We start from the raw sequence: 23,554 nt of genomic DNA, 5'->3' as shown, positions 1-23,554 counted from the left end.
ACCCGAATTGAAATTAAATAGAATTTATAATTTTATAATGAGTCTTGTAATAAAACTGAAAGACTTATTACAAATAATCATTTATGGCTGTTAATTTCAGAAGTAAAATTCACTATAAAAAGATTCTTTGTATCATTAAAAAGAGGGGTACGGGCTTACCATTTTATAATGAGTTGTCGTGTTGCTTGATTTAACTGTTATTCTAACTCTAATAAATCAAAAACTTTAGGGAATAAATAGGACTTACTGCTTTTAGGTAATTTTCTTAAACTAGAAATAAAAGGCTCGCAATTTAAAAGCATTAGATGACAAAACGTCTTTTTGAAGAATTCGTATAGCCATGTGATTCAGAAGTGACTGCAGTTCAACTTCTGCAGATGTCTTTGACACTTTTTCATCCTAAGGATAGCACTTTTCCTTTGATTCCAGAACTTTGTGATAGGAAGGAAAGACATTTGAGGCCATTTTTGAACTAACAAAATCTTTAGTTTATGTATTATGAGGTCTGGTAAACTTAGCTTCAAAAAAAATCGAGAGTATTTCGTCTGCATGGATCTGCAAACTAGAGGTTTTGGACTGATCTTCTTTTAAATATTTAATTGCAGAACTATCTACTTTAGATAACTCCGACAATCTTCGATGTTTAGATCGTTCACTACATTCTTCAAATTCCTTCAAAAATCTTTTTCGCTTGCTTGTTGACGGCTCTTGATCGTCGAGGACCTGCTGGATTTCTGCCACTTCATCCAGCAGAATAGGTTGGGCAAGCGGAAGTTCACAAACCTCTCCCATCTTGAGCCATTCCTGGTGCTTAGCTACTAGCTTTGATCTAGAACTAGAGTTTACCTCCAATACTCACTGAACTTCCTACAAAGATAGGTACACGGTTTTCCAAGTTGGTAGTCTCGATCTCTCTATTGGGCAAGTAGCTGTCAACTCAGCTAAGATTTTTGTCTGCTTTCTTGGCTAACCAAATATTAAAAAGGTCCATCCTGGTGAAGGTGCATTTGACTATTTCATCTGCAAGAAAAAAAAATAACCCTACGTTTTTTTGTGTACATTTTCTTTGATGTATTTTTTTAGTGTAAAATTGATAAAAACAAAAGATAACAAAGTAAACAACTTTAATAAATCGGGGCCCAAAAGTGCAAAAAATAGCATATGTACCAGGTGAGTAAAGTTTGTTTTGTCTCTCGGCGAATTGTAGCCCGAGCCTCGGGATACACAGTGACATTGTAGTCCCTAGAAATATAATGCACTATAACAAAAAAAAAGATATAAATAATTTTTTTAACAAAACGTTACGTTGATATTGCTATTGGAAAATACGTGCACTTAAAGCTAATCATGAAGGGATAAAAATCTAACTGTTTTTGACACATCCGGCGACATTTGCCGCATCTTACTCGGTTTTAAAGTAGAGGTTCCAAGCATTTCATCAAGGTATATTACTTGTGAGTTATCGAGAGGTAAAACATTTGGAAGTTTACATGTATTAACTTAAAAAAAAAAACTATAAAAGTGGCAATGGTGGGACATTAAAAAAAAAAGAGAAATATATATATTAATAAATACTTTGAACAGCAATATCCGTTATGGCACCACTCGTTTATACAGTTTTTAGTGCGAAACTATATAAATCCAGGTAGAAACACACACGAAAAAGTTCACTGACCTCCGTAATACAAAAGGTGCACAATTATGTTTTTTTACGATTTTATTTTATAATAATCATAATTAGATATTTCTGAGAAACTTAACGAGTTTTTAAAGCAAAATAAAATTATGACCTTTTTACTCTCACGTTTACGCATATCAGAAAAATTGAGACTATTCTCGTTTCATCAGAAAATAAAATCGCCTTCCAATCATGAATACTCCAATGTTGATAATTTCTGGCAACACACAATCGTGTGTTCTCTGGCGAGCAATTGTTTTTTGCCGGCTTTCTGCTGCTTAAACCAACCTCATTTGAACGTCTTTTAATTGTCCGAGACGATATTGTATGATGGCGAACAGTTTTAAGTTCAGTTTTTAGCCCAGTACTAGTGACCTTTCTATTTATCAGTTTGCCGAGTAAATCGCTCAATCCTTGGATCGGTACATCGTTTTCGTCCTTGTACTAGTCTTCAACAGTAAGATCGTGTCTCCTTAAATCGTTCAACCATACGACTTATATTCGAACGATATCTTCCTATCACACTAGCAAAATGACAATTTTTTGGTCGATTCATTTTTCAAGAATATTATAATCATAAATGGTAGATGGGCCAACGAAAGGAAGCAGTTTCTGATCAGTTTTTATCAGTACGACGAATTTTATTTGAATTTTGTTAATTTAAAACACAATATCTGTTGACAAATCGCTTGAAATATGAGAAAAATTCCAGAGCCTACATTAACAATAACTATGCTGAATAATAAAGTCTACAAAAACACGTTACGTTATAAAATTGTGTATCTTTCTGAGTAACAGAGATAATCAAGTAAACCAAAACAGAAAACGTTGGCGAAAGATGGAGTTACCTTCCAATGTCGACTGCTATATGTTTTGGTTGCTGGTATACTCCACAGGGTAATACGAATTTTCGGAAAAACATATTTTTATTACACGTTATTAAAGTCAAAAATATGACACTGTCAAACAACCAACCTACAATGCAAAAAAAAGTCACTTAAATCGGATCATAAATTCAGAAAAAAAAATAGCACAAAAAATGTGGCAAATTTATGGATGTTGCGTTAATTTTGTTCAGGAGTTTATATCTTGTATTGCGCACTCCATAGCTGTAATTTTATAAATGATAGGGAAATACCGTTTATTGACACATATAAATACAGATAGTAGTTCTGAAGTCGAACAAAAACAAATCTTAAAATATTTAGCACAAAAACACAAAAAAACTGAACATAGGAAATCAAATGAAAATTTTTATGTGGCCACATGTTGGCTCTACGGTACATTTTATAGCAAAGTTACTTTTTGAAGGGGCCCGGATGATTAACTCATGGCCGAGGTTGAATAAATTTTAGTAAGGCAATCTTCAGTTATTGAATTAAACATGATGGCAAAATTGCTAAAACACCAGAGAATATTTTCCATGACGCTATTTCCAAAACTTGGCGACATCAAGCTGGATAATGACATATCAAATAAAGGTGGGTTTACAATAAAGACACATTTAGTTTCGCATATTCAAAATAAACTAAGCATGTTTTTATGTTTTTATGATTATGTTTTTCGGACGATCAAACTCATACTCGGGTCCCAAGATCACATTATCTCTTAAAGCATTCTGGGAATGAATATCATTTAAAGGACGGTTTAAGCAACACGGAAGTTTCAAGGAACCACTTTAAAGTCTTTTGTTAAAAATAATTAATAATTATAAGCAAAATACAGCTACAAAAGAAACATAATTTAATATAAACATTATTGTTTAAGTAAATGTTTAAACAGTTAAACTGTTAACATTGATTCGTTAAAATTGTAAAATCCTGTCATATAAAGAAATATTGTTTTGTAACTGATTAAGATTTTCAAATTTGATATTTTTGTAGTTAACACTCTTCAAGTAACCCCACAGAAAGAAGTCGTTCGGCGAAGAGTTCAGGTGACCTGGGTGCCAAAGGATTCGGCACCTTGAGCCAATAATATTCCCGTTAAAAGTAGTTCCCAAATACTCCCTAACCAAACGGGAGTTGTGCGCGGGACAACCATCCGTTAGGTACCAGATGTTCTGATATTCGTGAACAACTTAAGTCCAAATAGATTTCTGCCGTGAGGTTATAGTCCATAAAAAATATATATGACATCATAATATGATGGCCGCAAATTCCCACCATAACATTTATTTTTTGCGAGTATCGGCTTCGGGTATGAAGAAAACGATATTCATTGTCTTGGCTCCAATACCGACAGTTTTGAATATTTGGTTCATTGTTGAGTATTTTTATCATTAAAACAAATATATTTGTTAAATCCCTATCATTATTTGCTATTCCCGCAATTTTAAAACAAAATGCTACTCTTCTTTCTTCATCGCATTCCCGGAGCTCTTGATGCTTTCGTATTTAAAGGAAAAATATTTGTTTTCTTTTAATGTGCGCATTAATGTGATATTTTGTTGTTATTTTCCAGTAAAATCCAAAAAACTGTTCAAATCTCTATTGTCCCGTTCCTCTGCTCTATTATCAAAATTTTCAGCTAAATATTTGCAGTTATTTATTACGGTGTCTTAATTATTGAATCGAAGGCACAGTTTAAGCATGAAAATATACTGATAATATTTCAGACACTGCTCTAAAAATGTTTCCTTCATAATAGCACTTAATTATGGTTACTTTTTCTTCAATTGAATATCCCTCTTTAGCTTTAATAAAAGCACGTGCCATCATACTTAATTCAATAATAAATTGTCCACTTATAAATACAAAAACGTATTTTTGAAGTCAGGAAGAGTGCAAACAAGATAAATATATTACATATAAACAGTAAAACCAGTGTAACCAGAAAGTGAAACTTAATTAATTTATAAAATAACTTAGATCTACTGTGCCTGATGTGTAACAAATTCGTTTATAGAATAGAAGTAATGCTCTTCAAAAAACTTTTTTGATAATTGTTTGATTTTTTTAATGGAAAGTCGTTTTAACATCAATATTTTTGAACCGAAAAAGAGTGTTGGCAAAAATATTATACAAATCTAGATTAAGTTTATTTTTTTGTGTAGTACACAACCTCGTTCTTAATGTTATGATATTGTCAACTGTTCGAGTCATGTGTCTGTGATATCCAGCATGAGGCGGAAAGACAGATAAATTCGAGTGGTTTTTAACTAAAGTTTGGAGAATAAACATACATGGTAAAGTATTTTCAATTTTTTGAATATTGGGCGGCAGGGGCTGGACGGCGAAATACCCCCAGAACCCGAACCGCAGACTTCTGCAATCTAAAGGCTCTCTCGGCCTCCGTCGTGTTCCCCCACAATAGTAGTCCATATGATAAGACACTATGAAACAATGCAAAACAAACTATACGGAGAGTGCTTTGCGAGATGAAACCTCGCAGTTGTCTCAGAACAAAAACCTGAGAGGACAATTTACCGCACAGGGAGGTAAACACCAAAGAGTTTGACCGATTCAGATTTTAACCTTCTTCTATTGGTATTGAAAATTAGAGTCTTTGTTTTATCGGAATTTAATTTAAGTTTATTTGCATTCCATTGCATGGAAGAATTTTTGTCACTTTTAATTCATCCGGAAAACATCCCTCTTTTTAGTAACGTAATAGGTTTCAGAAGTGAAAATATTCATTGATTAATAATATTGGCATTTAGACCATCATAATCAAGACAATGAGAGTTTTTTAATTTCAAAATCGCTTAGACATAAAAACGAGAAATTGAGTCTAGTTGATCTGGAGATGTAGGTCATAGCATCTACTACTGAAGGTGTGATGGTTTTCATTATCTCCGCTGACACAGAAGCAAAATATCTGTTGAACTCCAACGGAGTAACCGATGATTGAATAGAGTTACTGTGCTGAGACCGTCTCTCGGAATTAACAATATTCCATGTCGTTTTAGATTTTTCATTTGAACTCAGAATTATGTCATCATAAGTTTTCTTTTTCTCCACCTTTATAGTGTGACGATATTCTTTGTGGAACCGTTTGTAAGCATGAAAGTCTTGGTTACTTTTTGAACTATGGTAATTTTTTTTAAGACAGAAAAGATGCTGGCGCATTTCTTTAAGGTTATCATTGAAGCATTTAATTGGCGAACGATGGATGGTTGACAATGGGAAAGAAACTATCGACAGCTCCCCTAAGTTGTTCAATAAACATAGAACAAAACTCTACGCCACTTTGTTCCTTACTGACAAATTTGTGCCACTCAATGTGCTCCAGACTGTTACCGAACGCAGTTATACGTTTTTTATTTATTAACCTTCTTTTAATTTTATAATAATTACGACAAATGATCTGACAAAACGGGATCACAAACTATGACACTTATCCGGTCACTAGGAAAATTGGAAATTACGTTGTCCAAACAGGAATCTACTAATTTAGACTTCCTGGTAGATTTTTCTACAAAAAACTGTAAGCCAAACGAAATTAATATAGTTCTTAATTCCTCTGATTGAGAGGTTTTCTGTGCTAAGTCTACGTTAAAATCGTCAACAATAATTAAGTTATCATAACTTTTAGTTGTCCATTTTAACCGACCCAAGCCCACCGCCGTCCAACCAATGCTCAGACAGGCACAAAATATCAATATTATTTAATCTTGCAAACAGTGAAACTTCATCAATTTTATTATGTAAAGCTTAAATATTTATATGTAAAATACTGCAGAAACTATTAGTAGACATAGTATGGATTTCCTGCATTTTTCCCCAAGTGCTAACACTGTTCATTCCCTTGGGTGGCACAAACCTCACTTGCTCCCGATCAAAACTTCTTGAATGGAAAAAAATTGTTTATCCTTACTCCCACAGGCCCCGGTGTTGGAAATCTTGATTGTAGTTTGGACACCGACGCATTGGTAGAAAGTTGATTCAAATAGACACTGAGATCATCCTCGGACGTTTGAGGGTCAAGTTTGGTAATGTGATACTCATGGATTTTCTGAACAGCTTTTAATGAACAAACTGGATTCTCCATTGTACCTATCAAGACATTTGTGGACTTTGTGGGTCTTGGCGCTTTTGAAAACTGCTTAGAACTATTCCCGTTAACGAAATTTTGTACTTGGTTACAAATAGTCGTCGCTTCAGCTTGTTGTATTGCAACTGCCACAGCCTCAGGACTAAAATTTGAATTGTGAGGCGGATCAATGCCCGGATTTCAATGTTTAGGGTTATGTTTATGATGTGTCTTGGGTTGCTCCAGTTTACCAGACCCGTTTTGATCTTGCATCGCTGAAGTGGTTTCTGCCGGTTGGACAGCTTTCAACAATCGTATCTGATCTGAGCTTCGATTGCAATAGTTTGATTTTTCTTGCTGTTTAATAATTTGTTTTTGTGCCATCCTGATGGACTTCCTCAGCAGTAATTTCAACTGGTGAGACGACGTCAGTCTTTGCAGTTTTGGCAACCTCATCTTCACAACATGTAAACGATTTACCATCAACAGAGCACTTCTCAGTTTTTATCAGCTTTAGACAACTAACGTGTGACAAAACACCGCATGTAATGTACCTAAGACCAGATTTAATTTAGCTGCTCTTGCACCTTTTGCATACTCCCAAACTTTCACTCATTTTGCAATAATAAAGCAACCATCGTTCCAGAAATTCCGCTTCAAACAAACCAATTAAATATACGAAAACTTCCGTGCGCACAGTCCGTTCCCAACAGATCAACGTCACCGGGGTGACAAAAAACTAATCTGACTCCGCGCAATGAAAATACACGTGCACTACCTTTAAACAGCCTGCTGATAAAACAGAGATTGTTGCTAACACTTAATGCGAAGTGAAAAATGTTACTATACACTCTGCACCAATTTTGATAAATTAAATTCCACTCTGAATGAGTTAAATACGCTAATCATTCCGACCAAAGAAAAGTACCATATAGTAAAATTTATTAAAACTCAGCACATGAGTTTATCAAAAAGTTATATTAATACTTTGCTATAAAATAAACAGGAGAGCCAATATATTGCCACCTAAATATTTACATATGTTCCGTTCGGCAGTGCCCACACCGTATATATACAACCACAGCAATTTTAGTATAACTAATAATAAGTAAATGAAATAGATAAAGATACAGTAACCATGACAATAATTAAAAAAATCAAATGACACATACCAATGATAGGACGAAATTTTCGAAAAGCGAACAATAATTAACCAATAAAATACATATTAAATAAAATTAGTCGTCAGAATGATTTGAATTTTGTTCTATCACCACCATCCAAGGAGATAATTAATAATTTCTCCTCTATTCACACTGAACTTTAATTACATCAATTATATGGGCGAATGTGATTGGGTTTACGTCATAGTGTCTAACTTTGTTTTTTAATTCGGCCCCTATCGTTTCTATAGGATTCAAATCTCAGTGGTTGTAATCCAAGGGGTATATTGCTTGGTTTTCTTATAATCTCGTCTACGAAATAAGTTTTGTCATACGATTTGGTTCTGTTGGTTGTTTTTTGTATAAGTGTCTTTAAAATAAAGATCATGCTGTGTAATTAAAGTGCTGCGATAACTAGCAATATCATAAACTATTACGCTGCCTGATGAGATATTTGGGAAAAGCGATTTTTTTACCTAATTTTCAAATAGTTCACTTGTAATGCCATGATGGTAGTCCAATGAGCAATCTTTAATGTTTTTTGCTGAAAGTAGCAAAACCTTGCCTAGAACCACAGTGTAAAATGCAGTACGATCAAGAATTTTGCTACCCTTTCTTCTTCTTTCGGTGTGGAACCACAACGAAGAAACATATATTTCGTTTTTCTACCCGAATTTTAATGCAACTATGCTGGTCAATTTTTTTAAATCTTACCCTCTTTTAGCTTTTTTATTTTATATTTAAGAAAAAAGAGTTTAACACAAAAATTGTAGGCTTTAGTATGTAGATTACATATCATATACTTATTTATATACAAGGTGTGAGAAAAAGTCATGAAAGTTATTTTTTTTAAATGGCTACATTATTAAGCTCATTTCTAAAATGTATAACATGGTATTATGTTAGCTATTTTTTTACGTTAAGTCCAAATTTAGCGAAAAATAAAATCGCCCGTTGGTTGAACATGCATCATCGTAACGTCACTCGACTTTTGTTTAATTATGTGAGTTGTGGCATATGTTCAATATTTTTCACAATTCAATAAAGTTCTAATGATTTGAACTTATCTAAAGCTTCAATTATCCAGGCAGAATGCTGATAATTAACATTATTTATTTCACTACTAATGAGTTGTCTAGTATCATCTGGATTGCGCAGCGGTTCGACAATCCATGTTGGTTAGGTATTATTTAAGTATTCTGTCACTGGGATCAAGATTGTTATCTGTTGTCATAGAATTTCTGCTAATTCTCTGATTGTGATATTTTCTAAAAAAAATTCTATATCTCGAATATAATTAGAGATGGTTTGCATGGTATATTTCCATGTATTCGGCTCTGGTATTATTTGGCTTTAATAATTTTTTATATACAATGCCAATATTTCTAATTTGTCGTCAAGTGGAAATAATATTCTTTTCTCGAATTTTAAAAATCAATAATATTCAAGGAATGCTATAACTGTTAACCAAAATAGTTAAACAAAAAACGTGGCGTTGGAGTGACGTGATGATGGCTAACTAAGAATTTTATTTTTGGAAAATCCTGATCTTAACCTAAAAAATCAGTATAACATACTTTTGAAATCAGCACAAAAGGATCTTTATTTCTATAAAATGATATGCAGGGCTTCCAATTTTAAAAAAATACAATTGTGAGATATGATTTTTAGTGACTCTGTATTTAATTAAGTATGTAATATTAAATCTGCACATCAAATAATACAACTTTCGCGTTAAACTTCTTTTTCTAAAATGTAAAATGTAAGTCAGAGAAGGGTAACATTTATAATGAATCGCCCCTGTACAGAGTACTTTTGAAAGGTATCATCGTCAGTTTTTTAGATAGAAAGTTGCAATTTTCACAACTACTTTTGAGTGAAATTAAAGATGCCGGTGGAAAAATGTTAGAGCCCTTTTAATTCTTATGATCTAGAACTAAGTTGAACATTTTCAAGTACCCCTCGTATTTCAATTGTCAGAATATGTGAAAACTGTCCCTTATATAACTTTTCCCGGAGAACTAAATTCTGGCGGTATTAGTACAGAGAGACCAATGAAAAAGTTATCGGAGCTTATTTTAATTTTTTAAATTGAACATCCTGCATATTTGTAGACCATAAAATTTGTGTTTTTTTACCTTTTAAAAAGTACATAATAGGATGCACTTTTTATCATATCAGATACAAAATGTGCGAAAATTGTATGGGCCATTTAACAAACAACTTTTGAATAGACGTGAAGCAGTTAATTTCCGTTCTTTTGGCATTTGATTAATACCTATCAATTTCTTTTATCAATGGCATCTTATAGAAACGGAAAATATAATATGCTGGTATGTTTTATGCAGACAAATGGAAATTCGGAAGCAGCTTTAGAATTACATTTTCAAAGATAAGTAAAGTATTATTAAAAGCAAATTTTATTGAGCACGCGTCCTAAAAAATACAACAAAGAGAAAAAACAAGGAAAGATAAGAAATAGAGGTTTTAGAATATGTAGAAGCAATACACCTGACTATCGAGGGTCTTAAACAAATATAAATATAATATTTTATGTGGTGCAATATCTATGTGTTTTAGAATAAAAAGCTGTTTAGGAAAGATTCATTGACTTACTAGAAACCATTTTTCTAGGACTAAATATTTTCAAATAACTTTAATTTTACAGGGTGGCCCCAAAAACTCGCACCGCAGGGCACTTATATATTTTCCATCTAATAGCATATATAGCATATATATAGTCTCAAGTCCATGAGCTTAAGGCATTGACTTCTCCAATACTTAGCATGGTTGGCACTAATTTCAGAACGCGAGCATTGAAGATGCCAAGTGAGATTTTGGTGAAACGTCTGCCGGATTCCAGTCGGATGCAGGATTCCAGTCGGAGTTCAACGAGCAAACGGAATATTTTTTCAACATATTTTTGCATCCGTGAATCAATACAATCAATATATCCCCACGGTTATTAAAAGTGTGATTTAAATATTCTCTTAATGCAATGTTAAAGTGAGTAAGCGCCCCATCATGCATTAACCACATTCCGTTCCTAATTAAATATGGTAATTTTAGCAATATTGGAAAATTCTTTATTAAAACTGGTGATAATTATGGCCATTCAGCCTTTTTGGCTAAACAGATTTATTTCTGGTCTGTCGGCTAAGGCGTGTCACTAGAAAAGACTCTATCGCAGCGTAGGTTCAAAACCTACCTACTCCAAACGAACATTGTATACCTCCTTCAGCAAAACAACATGGCATGCATTCGAGAGGCCAAAAAGAGTTCAACTATCAAATGAGTTTTGTCTAGTATGGAGAATTGAGAAAATATCATCAAATTGCTATGTTATGCTATGTATATTATTGCGACTTAGATATTTGATACTTGGAACACCTGTTTGAGTGATAATTCAATTGAAGTACGTTCTTAAGATTAAATCAAAGCAAACTCTGATAACTGTGCGGTTCATTGCCTTTCTTAAAAATAAATGGCTCATTGACTTTATTGCGATGTTTTCATTGAATGTCAAAGAATGTCTTGCTTGGCTTGTTCCATTTGCCCACTCCATAATTTCAGTATTTGCTAAATTACAATTATTAAATGTCGAATTATACAATATTGGAAAGGGAATATCATCTCCTTCCGCAAAGTGATCAGAAGAAATGTTGCATTGAATTTAATCACTTGATAAATTAATTTTGTATAATTGACACTGAAATTTCATTCCAAGCGTGCACCAATAAATAAACAACATCTTTCAAATTTTATCTAAAAGATCGGCGCCAATTTGTTATAGTTGATGGACCCAAGTCTGTAGAATATGTCGGAACATCCAGTGTTCCTCAAGGCAACAATTTAGGCCCCTTTCTATTTAATATTTTTATTAATGACATTGTCAAAAGTACTGATGTTAATTGCTTGTTATACGCTGACGATCTAAAGTTCAGGACTGCCAAAACCTGTCATTGAATGTAAAGCGAATTAAAAACTGGTGTGTCCATAATAACTTGTCGTTAAATTCCATCAAGTGTTATGTCATGATGTATTCACTTAAAAGTAATACTATCAGATGTCAAATCAATTACATCGTACTTCAGCGTAGAGCTACTTTTGTTGATCTAGGTCACTTTTGACTATCAACTTTCTTTCATTCTATATATTGACTCTACTGTGTCTGCCGCGAATAAAATGTACGGGTTTACAACACGGAACTCTCGAGACTTAACAGATTTATAAACTTTAAAGACTCTGTACTACACATTTGTTAGATCTAAATTGGAATACGGTGATATTATATGCAGTCCACTCAAGGAAAGTGGAATCTGTATAACGAAAATTCTTAAAACTCTTATCTTTCCGGTGTGATAATAAGTACCCCCAATTGATATAAGCAATACTTGGCTTCGTAATAGGCATGACGTACACAAATTATGTTCTCGCCGCGATTGTCACTCGGCGGTATTCTTGTACAAAAATATTCATAATCAGGTTGTTGATCCGAGCCTCTTATCAAAATTGAACTTTGGTGTTTCCAGGGTTACTTCCAGAGTAGATCAAACCTTTTACCTTTCTACGCCGCATACGAATATTTTTTCTGCTTTCCACAGAATGTTCGATCTGTGCAACACGTAAAAAACATGTTTTTTAAAGAATGGCATATAATTATTTTTGTTTTATTTTACGTTGTATAAGCATTTTGCTGTCCTTCTGCATTTTAGAATTGTATCTAAATAAATAAATAAATAGAGAAAATATGCTGTTAGTATGCCCAAATACAGCATTTGAGCACAATTTTGATGACTTGTGCAGCGATACGATAAATAAATGAAATAAATACTGGCAAATTCATTTTTTTAAAGCAAGGACGAGATTTTGATTTCCCTATCATCATCAAATCTAATTTATGCGTACCTCTAGCGTTGACGCACAGGATAGCTGAGTTTTCAAAATTTATTAACAGAAACTAACAGCATTCATGTAAGTATTCTATTTGACAGAAATTCACTTCAATATTGGCAGCAAAAAACACAAATATATTCCAAAAAAAGGTTTTTTTACAATTTCAGGTTATGTGGTTGTGAACAGCTAATTTTATTGGCCTATATTTAAACATTTCGCTTTAAAAAAATAAGTTGCTTAAAAAGAACAGTTGAACTAAAAGAAGTTGCTCATAGAAAGGTTGCTTATATAGGGCGTTCAGCTAATATTTTTTGTTTTGTTAAACGAAAATGAAACAAAAACATTACCATGCGGAGGAAGAGTAATAGACAGATTGGAATGGTGGTCTGAATTTACCTTACTAGTCAACGAGAGAGGTCGTGTGGTTTATTTTTGAACAAAATTTGATTTCCGCCGATAAGACTAGTGTTCAAAGGACTTTAAAATTTAATAACCACCATCCATTAAAATTTTTGCCAGTTCAGAAATTATGATAACAGAACTTCCAAACAAAATTTTTTTATTGTTCCCTTATGATCCACCACTATTTTGAAAGTGACGTTTAAAAAACATTATGTTTACTAAATCATGTAAAAGAAAATAAGAAACAAGGTCGGAGAAGTTTTTGTGTGCGGTGTGGCATTATACGTGATCGAATAATAAGCCCAGTATTTTATGACTTTGTTCTGAATGGTGAGAAATATTAAAATTTACTGGAGGACTATATATTTTCAATAATGCATAATCTTCCGGACGGCAGTAAAAAATGCATTGCTTTTCAACGAGATAGTGAGCAATATCATACCGTAGTGCCTGTAAGAAATTGTTTAAGGCAACGTTTTCCATTTTGGGTTTGTCGGTACGGGACCGTGGATTGGCCAGGAAAGAGCCCTGACCTGACACCCCTGGACTTTTTTTCATGAGGCTCCTAAGTGTATTTGTATAGATGTATAGTGTATAGTGTTCAAGACGTAAAAATGAGAATTCAGATAAGCATAATCCGACACTCGCAGTTAGAAGTACTACCGCGAAACTGAAGACGATATATACTACTTGTATTGCCATGGAGGTTATGTAGAAAGTGTTTTGTAATTAGTAATAAATTCTATTGCTAAATTCAGAATTAAATCCCAGACCCAATACAATTGCTAAATATTGATAAATATTCAAAACATGTTTTTTTTAAATAATTGTCATTGTCAAAAATCTTAGTTTTCAAGTATAAAAAAAACACATTTTTAAAGCCTTGCTTTACCAAAAAAAATTAGGCGAAAAATAAAAATTTTAAAAAATATTGACAGCATTCCGTTTAAAAAAATAAAGTTGGTTACTGTCCTGGCACAACCAACACCTTGTACACAAAAAAACTGTAATTATAATATATACATAGGGTCAAATACTCTCTGTATTTAACTTTTTTTTCCTCAGTGTCCTTCTTGTTGGGATCAGGCAAATTTTCAATTTGTTTAGCATTACATTTATTCTTGAATTTGACTTATATTTCAATTTTAGGTCAGTTCATATTTGCTTTTGTCTGTTTTTATAGAAAATAGATACAATAAATACAAATAATTATCATTACCCTATTCATGCATAAATCATCCACCCTGCGAAAGACGAGTTTTAATTATTTACAATAGACATTGCCATTTACAGTTGGGAAGTTATCAAACTGCAAAGTTACTTAATTTTGGTTCGTTTTAATTTGAAGTAAGGGCATGATTGAATAGAATTGGCACTCAAACAGCAAGTATCTTAGCTTAAAGCTCTGGTTGAAACTAATTTTGAAGAAATACATAAATAGATAACTACCCTATCCGTATACTAAGAAACTAGTTTTTGAGTTTTTTAACAAAGAAACTCATTTTATTTGCACACTTCATATCTAGATAAATCATAATTTTGTTTTATTATATAATCAATTCACATATTTATTGGGGTCACTACTGTTCTTACAATACAGAACATTTGGCTAAGCAGAATCGTCAGGGAAGGTAACATTGCATCCTTTACGATTGGCAAGTTTTAAGTTTCAGATATACAGGCCACCCCAAGGTCGATCCTTGCGGCGCTCCCAAGATATTTGACCGTATAACACTTTTACCATTATTAAGTTTGATAAATTAATTAATTCCTGCAATAAAACATTTAATTAAATTCAGCAAAGCTCCAGTTAATTGATTTTAAAAAATATCAAAAACAACTAGCAGATCTTTTTGTCCACTAATGCGTTTGAAACATGATTGACGAGATCCACAATGACACTTAAATTGTGTTTTAAAGGAAACCATTATTATTATAGAAACAATGTTTGATACTGAAATTGGTCATTAATTTTCCTTTTATTTTTTGCTACCTACATTGTGCTTATTTTGCTTGTTTTGGACTCATTTGGAAATTTCATATTTGCTTAGTTAACATTATTATTATTTCCAATGATCACCTTACCCGTATCTTTAACTTCTTATTTATATATTTTATCTTGTCAGTCAGTTTTGACAAATTGTGATTCTTTGTGGATTGATAATCGATTGCGATCTGACATTCTGTAACTTCCGATTGTTATCTTACAATTGAAGTTACAGTATCTATCAGATAAGACATAGTCGAAAATTCTCCTTGAAGCATTCGTCATCTTGGTGATTGCAGATTCAGTTATATTATTATGAATTTTTGTAACCAGTTAGTTTACTGTTTAAATTCATATTAAAATGCCCAGTTTCACAAAATTCTATGATTTCACTAACATATATTCCTTAGCTGCTTAGTATAGACTTTTTTAATTTTTAATTCCACTTTGAATAACGTTCGTGAAACATGAAATAAATGAATAAAATTCGTTGTATTCTGGTGAAATATCGGCAAAATGCAGCCTCCAAAATGAATATTCGTAAACGCGAAGGTTGACTATTAACGGTGGTGATTCATGGTATATTAGGAGCTGATGCGAACGGATTATATGTGGCTGCATGTTTAACCCAAACCAAGAGCGGCGAGGTCAAGGATGCCCGGTTTTTGGTATATGGCCACCCGATTCCCAAAACCTGCAATCGTTATTAATTCCTCACGAGTCCGACTTTCGCTTTTTAGTTGTGGTCAACTGGGTTGGGAACCGCAATAAACAGAAACAATTAAAGTGTTTACTTATTTTCTAACCCTTAAAGAACCCTAACGTTTAATTTGACGATTGCTTTCGCTTATCGAAACATCGAAAAAGTGCGAGTAAAAATTAAATAGAGAGAATATTTTTTTGTTTTTGTACTTATTATTTTGTTTGAATTGTAGATCGATTTCAACTGCTCTTTGAAAGTATTCTTTCAACCAATTAAGTATTTGATTAGCATTAATTAAATGGTCATAGAATTACAGTTTTGTAAGGTCTACTCATAACCATTTTAATAATATTAATAATAAATACCTCAAGGGTCGAATTTGGGTCCCCTATTGTTGAACTTTTCGGACCTGGGTAATACATTGGATCGGGGCTTCTTTTTTAGATGCACGTGAAAAATATTGTTAAAGAGTCTTGGATTTATTTTACGTTTGATTAATACAAAATCTTTGATAATACTTTTTGCGGTCTTGTCAGACCCGTGTTGGAATACGACAGTCTGGAATGTATTAAAGTATTAAATATATATAAAACGACTGGGGAGTGTACAACTAACAATTGTAAATGCTATAAATTATAGATTTAATAGACAGACATTTTTTTAGTTATAGTGAAAACCTTCATTTCAATTGCATGTAGTCTTTGAAAAATCGTAGAATTGATTGATTTATTATTTCTTTATGAAATTGTAAACCTTTTGATTGAATCTCCTTTCATATTGAAAAAAACTATACTTTAAACTGTAATTATTACATTCTTCGTAACAGGCAAACCTTCGCTTATCTAGATATCTAGTATATTTAATAGGGAAGAGAACGCGTTTCCGGGTCTTTGAAACCTTTCAACGACACTTAAGACGCTATACCAATTAAAACACTGTGATAAAAAGCTGTAATTAGTCCTTAATTTTCATTTAGCTTGTAAAAAATAATATTCAAAAAAACAAAATGTAAAAATAACTAGTCCACTATCTAAGAATCTTTTTTTTGTGTCATTCGGTCCTTTCCTTTTATTGGACAGCTGCTTCCATCTGTAGGAAAGACTTGTTTATAAAGAAATAAATAAATAGCGGCTTTTATTAAAGAGAAAGAGTAAGAAAAAAAGCATTAACATGATTATAAGGTCCTGTGCTATTCCTACTCGAACTTAGACAGCTCAAAAATTTTAGTTTATTAAATTCTATAATTATTTTTTTAACGATTTTTATTTTAAAGGGACAAGCAGGTCTAGAGTCTATGAGTTTGATCCCAAAAAAAAAAATGATATACTTAATTTGCGATTTATTTTTACTTTTCTTTCTCTCTTCTTTCTGTCTAAGTATTGCTGTAATATTAGTTGGCTATGACAAAACGCACGTTGTCTTTATTTATTTATTTAATTTAAAAAAAGAACTAAGTATAGATTTTCCTAAAGTTGAATTAATTGATCTGATTTATATACTGGATGAAGCGGTGGTGTTTTGTTTTAGGCTTCCGCGGGTCTTATATGTGTGTTGTAAATTCTTCCGGGTTTTACTCCGCGTCTAGTCTGGCTGGCTTCAAGTAGAGGTAGTCCTTTGCTGACAACGTTTCGGCAAGATCTCACTTGCCATTTTCAAGTCGGGTCGTTCTGCTTCTCGTCTGAACTCGGCAGTTCAAGCCGAGAAAGATTGTTTTGGTTCGTCTTATCAATGTGGCTTGTCGATTTACATATTCGATACGTCTGTTGTGAATGTTGTAAAACTGTACATTACCAAACAACTATATAGTGAACCGTTGAATTTGGCTTAAGGTTAAAATGAAATGTCTGAAGAAGGTGTTGAAGGCCGAAACGTCACAAAAAATAAAATGTTTCACAAGTAACGGAAACTTATTTTAATTTCATTACAAAAGGACCAAAAAAACCCAAGAACCATTTCTTAAGAATATATAAAATCAAAAGGATCCAAGAACTCACAAACTAGAATATATATATATATATATATATATATATATATATATATATATATATATATATATATATATATATATATATATATACATAAATAATTTCATTTACCTTTAATCGTACTACTACAAAACAAAATCATCTTTTCCTACATCAAGATCTTATAAACCATGATTTTGAACAAAAACGCACAGTGGCCCCAGGAAAACCCTAGGTGTTTGACTAATTCGATTTTTTTGTCATACCAATAAATTTTGTTTAATATTAATAAAAACTAAAAAAAAAACTCAATATTTGGAAACAGTTTTTAATAAAATTATGGAAACGCTTCAATAACAATACACAAAATGTAGAAACATTTTAAAAGAGTTATATTTAAGTAAATAAAAAAAATTCAGGACGTCCAAAAAGTAACAAATTAACATAGAAAAGTTATTTATTTAATATAGACTAAAACTATACATTGTTAACGGATTTTTTAATATATTTAAGTTTGTTTGCTTGAAAGAAACGAAATAAAACAATAACAGGGTTTTTACACCTCTAAAATATCATTCAGTGCTCTGTTTTTGTTACAATTTTTGCATTAGTCATAGCTCTAAAAAAATGAAACCATTGCTTTGCAATAAGAACGTCCATTTAAGGTTTTGATTTATAGTTACTCTTAGTGTCAAAAGAGCATGACAACCCATAGTAAACTATTTAAATGTTAAAAATAATAACAATGTCTTACATGAATCAAACTTTACATTATCGCTCTATAAAAAAAAGAAAAATTTATTTTTCTACTCCCGTCTGTAAAATGCCTAATTACACACCGATCTAGAGTACGGGAAGTGTCACCACGTCGGTTTCGTTTTCCAAGGATCCGAGCCACAAAAGTATAGTATGCAACCCGTTCGGTAAATTTTTAAATCACTCGTTTATTAAACACTCGCTCCGTTGCGCTGAAATTCCGTTTACCGCACTTGTTCCATAATAGACTATTATTAATAGGTCAAAACTTATAACGAAAAACATTTTTCCACCAGAGCCTCTAGGGCCCTCGTGGGTGCCGTCTTCATGGCGCCAAGCCAATCTCTGCAGTTTATCATGAACTAGGCTTGCTTCTGCTCTTTTGGTCCCCGCCCACCATGCAACTGCCCAATGCGTGAGCATAGGCACCACCATGGTAAGTGTCCCTGGAAGGTCAACTTGGAGTCCAACCATACCCCCAAGTACTTGACGCTTCCGCTTGCAGAAAGATGCACCCCATCTATCGAAATGTTGAGGTTACGGTCCACCTTCCTTTTTCTGGTGAAGATTACCATCTCCACCTTGCCAGGATTGACAGTTACCATGCTGTCCCGGCATCATTGTGAGAATCTTGCCAATGCCCCGTTCAGGACCCCCGGCATCCTTCCCACGTCCGTCCCGTGTGTCATTATGACAAGGTGCTCTGCATATGAGTGAGCATAGACCCCGTGTTTTTCGCTCAGAATATGCAATATGTCGTTCACCACTAGGCACCACAGGAAGGGGGACAGCCCCGCGATGAGCCGCTCAAACCAATATTTTTCTTAGTTTACTGAATGGAACTAACAATATTTTTGGGACCACCTATAAAATTCTCTATTTTATTACACTGCTTATTCATTAAATTAAAATTCTCAACACTGGACCAAAAATCATTCGAATCACCCTCCAAGCAGCACTATACGGATAGATAGCTTTTTTAGTTTCAGAAACTATTTTTTTAGGTTTTTTCCTGACCTCTGTATATATCCCGTTCAATACTGGATTGTAGTGCTTAAGAACAAAAAGATTTTTTAAATTAGCACGAGACACCTTAATTTCTTTATTAATCAATTTTTTTATTTTTAGATGGCGCACCAATATACAGCCTGTTTTCCGGAAAATGTAAACTCAAATAGTACAAAAAAAGTCATAAAAACTGTTAAAGGTATTATCTAGGTCCATCTCGGAATAAACATGAGACCAATCAAAATAAATAAGAACTAAAAGTTCAGATTTTCACATTTGATAAAGGCACGGTATTGTCAAAACAATTATCATGTCATAATATATAATTTCGTGAAAATCTGAACTTTTAGTTCTTATTTATTTTGATAAATGGATTTTCATCAAGTAAAAGCCACCTCAGTTCAATATGAGACCAATCATCCATACGAAGCGATTGCTCAAAATTTTGAATTTTATAGTCACTGAGGTTTCTACTAATTCTAGGTGTTGAAGAAACATTCGACTTGGTGATGTTATTTCGAAATACTTCATGTTCTATGAAAACTGATCTGTGATGAGACACAGAATTGCCAAAAACACAACATAAAGAATCCTTACTAAAATGTACAAATGCGTGCTCAATCACTGTACTTGTAAAAGTTAGTCACCCTAGTTTTGAATAAATCGAAATTAAAATCACCACAAATTAAAATATTATTGTTAGGCTTGTACAAACAATTAATAAAATTTTCAATGGTTTCCAACGAAAACCGCTCGTCACCTCTCGGAGAACGATAACATACTATTATCAAAAATCTTTTTCTATCTATTACACAGGAACCTCCACAATATTCAACATTCTTGTCCACACAAGGGACATCTAAAAATATTGGTCGGGCCTTGATAACTTTTTTTAATCCAGAAAGCAACACATTAATTTCAAATAATCCTCGAGCACACCGGCGTCAATAACATACACGAAAAGTAAACTGGAATAATTCACGGCCTCTTCAGTCAGATAATTTATTTTGGATTGGTTCAAAACGTTTATATTTTATATTAGGACATTTGAATAAAAATCTATTCCACAGTGTTCACCCGCATCGCATTGTCAAAAAATTGGTATAAAACAACACCAGACGGCCATAAATCCGGGTTAATACATTGAGATCAAACAAATGTAGCAAAAACGAGCTCCTTCGCATGACCATCGAGAAGAAGAAGAGAAACGGATAGGGGAGTTGCATTCACTGGATGGATTCCTCGTGACTTAACAGCACTAGATTTCTTTTTGTTATGTTAAAGTTCCAAAAGATATGGAAAATAGGATTCTTGACGCGTGCAGGGGAATAACACCATTTATACTAGAGCACGTCCAAGAAAATATATGAAAAAGACATGTGTATCCAGTACCAGTTCTGTGAATTTAAAATTTGGCCGTAATTTTCACCAAAATTGCAAATAACTGCCTGTTGCTTTATCTGCGGCTCGAACAAAGTTCTTTCTTCTGTTGTTTTTTTTTTCTTAATATAGAAATATTGGCTACTAGTTTTGCCAACGCCAACTAATATTGCACTTAGGCAGAAATAAGAGTAAATATTAGAAGAGTTAAAATCAATCGCATGTATTAACAACAGGTCAATAAAAGTTGAGATCTGTCAGAAAGAATAATAATATAAACGCTATAAGAAAATCGAGATTTTTTAATTTAAAATGTAGTATTAGGTTTGGCATATATTATTATTAATGAAAAAGTTGAAGAACTTAACAGGAAATTCAAAACATAAAAATTATGTGTTCCATTCCAAAAAATGAATGTAACGCCTTTTTGAGACATCCTGTACACCTTAAAATAATTTTCATTTGCGCATTATAACAATCTTTACTCTATCGCTGATTCACCTTGTACATACTAATAAATGCTTGCAGCTAGCCTTTTTATTGGTTTTTTGAGGGTTAATGGCCTTCCGTTTATCAGGAAAGTCACGACCATTTATCGTGTGCTGTACTATACCTTAAAACCAAAATGGTCTCTTTAACTGCTATGAAAATACGAAAATTGAATACGTGCTATAATAAGTCGGTTAGCGCGAAACCTGCCAAAACGTACGATTTTTCGGTCACGGTCAAATTCTGGGTACGGGCGGACCGGCGGCAAAAACAGGTTAGACGCGGCGAATCGTTGCGTATTCCGTGGCTAAAGCGCACAAATAAATTCCTAACGTCGAGGAAAACGAGTAAAGGTCAAGGATGATCGGCTTTAAAATAGTCTCGCACTAATACTTTCCATTTCAAAGTTCTTTGACGGTGCTTTGAACGATCACCTGTTAGCGATTCGCCACATTTTATGGCACTGTTTTCCAAATGACCGGTCTCCTATTACTAACTCTTTTGAGAGAAAGATTTTTGCGCTTTTTATTTTATTTCCATAACAATAAAATTTTCATTTTAAAAAGTATAATGTACATATTTATTTATTTTATTTTTTTTGAATATTTATTAATTACTTTGGTCAAAACGAAAGATGATCAGTCCGTTAGCGAGGTGATACTGTTTGCACCTAAAACTAAAAAAAATAACCTGAGTGCCTAAAGATTTTATAAAAATAATAAAGCAAACTTAATTTTACTTAATATCACTGGAAAACACAGATCACACATATATCTTGTCATGGTATAAAATCTGGAACTGAGTGTAGGTTGGTACTAAGGGTAGAACAGACATAGTACCTATTTCAATTACTAGTGCTGACTATTCCGATCGTACAGTGGATACTAAGGGCAGAGACACACGAAGTATCTTGTCGCAAATAACCACACTGGTACTGAGGGGCAGAGACACACATCAGTATATTGGTACTAAGGGTAGAACACACATAGATACTGGGCGAAGACACACGAAGTATCCTGTTGCGAATAATGACATCGGCACTTAAGGGCAGAGACACACGACAGTAGCCTCGACTTTCAACCAACAACGTTCAAAATAGTTCAAAGAAAGAGTACACTAATATTTAAGTAAACTTCTTGGGTATATTTTATAAATCAAAAAATGAAATTTCCACCATCATGATATTCAACAACTGTACTCTCCTTTAAGTCTTCGCCATTTCACGTAATGCAAACAATAGCCCGCAACACTCGAATATACGGTTAACCGAGAAATGCCAGTAAGATATTGCGTAAAATGTTACTGCACCCCAAAACTATGTTTATTATAAATGACGCCCTTCTACTAATCGATATTTTGACAGAGTGAGGGGCGAGAAATGCGGTTTTAAGAATACAGCTGACTCTCAAGTGGCTGCTTATTACGTTGTACACACAAACATTTTATAGGGTTGCTTAAAAAAATATGCCCCTTACAGGAATAAGAGTAAACACTAACAGTGAGTCACGTATTAGGTGGGGTGTGTTTATTTTTAAGTTTTAACTTATCAAACACTTGCTATAGGATTCACATAATATGGATCCACTGTGAATAAAACATTTTTTTGCATCTTGTGTTTAGAAAAGTCTCTGGAGTTTTTTAAAAATGAACAATTCCTATGCAATTTTAGTTTGAATTACAAAAATACTTCAAAATACCCTTGATACAATTCTGGAACCTTTGGCAGCAATCATAAATAAAACCTTTGAAACAAGAATATTTCCTACACGTTCTAAAGTGAGCAGAAATATGTAACCCAGACAGTTATCATAGAGCGTACTATTTCAAAAACCTTCTGACTCGTACTACCATTATCACCAGTCATCGCGAGTATATTTATGGAAGCCTTTGCCTATAACTTCTATCTAAAGCTAATATTATGGAAACGCTACGCTACGTTGTTGTTTGACCTCAGATCAAGAATCTCTATTAGCTTTTTTTAGCCATTTAAACTCTATGTACCCTAACATACCGTTTACGATTGTATTCGAAAGTAATAATAATCTCCCTTAGATATTCTCTGTAATAGAAAATCATCTTATATTGCGTTACTTTGTTACCTTAATGCACTGTCACATCACAATCCGTTTATAGAACCGTAAAACTTAAACTCAA

At 33.1% G+C, this 23,554-nt stretch overlaps 1 protein-coding gene across 1 annotated transcript in view; it reads left to right on the top strand.

The window, feature by feature from the left end:
* Positions 1–928: 928 nt before the first annotated feature.
* Positions 929–23,554, top strand: part of LOC132703278 (nose resistant to fluoxetine protein 6-like) — a 254,883-nt gene continuing 232,257 nt past the window's right edge. Inside the window, exon 1 of the mRNA XM_060672434.1 lies at positions 929–1,170. The gene's annotated coding sequence lies outside the window, so the exon portion shown is untranslated. The remainder of the gene's footprint in view (positions 1,171–23,554) is intronic.

This window comes from Cylas formicarius, unplaced genomic scaffold, assembly GCF_029955315.1.
Source record: "Cylas formicarius isolate icCylForm1 unplaced genomic scaffold, icCylForm1.1 PGA_scaffold_6__28_contigs__length_40554024, whole genome shotgun sequence".
Lineage (NCBI taxonomy): Eukaryota > Metazoa > Arthropoda > Insecta > Coleoptera > Brentidae > Cylas > Cylas formicarius.
Note: the sequence above shows the minus strand (reverse complement) of the source record. Positions and strands in the feature narration are given on the sequence as shown.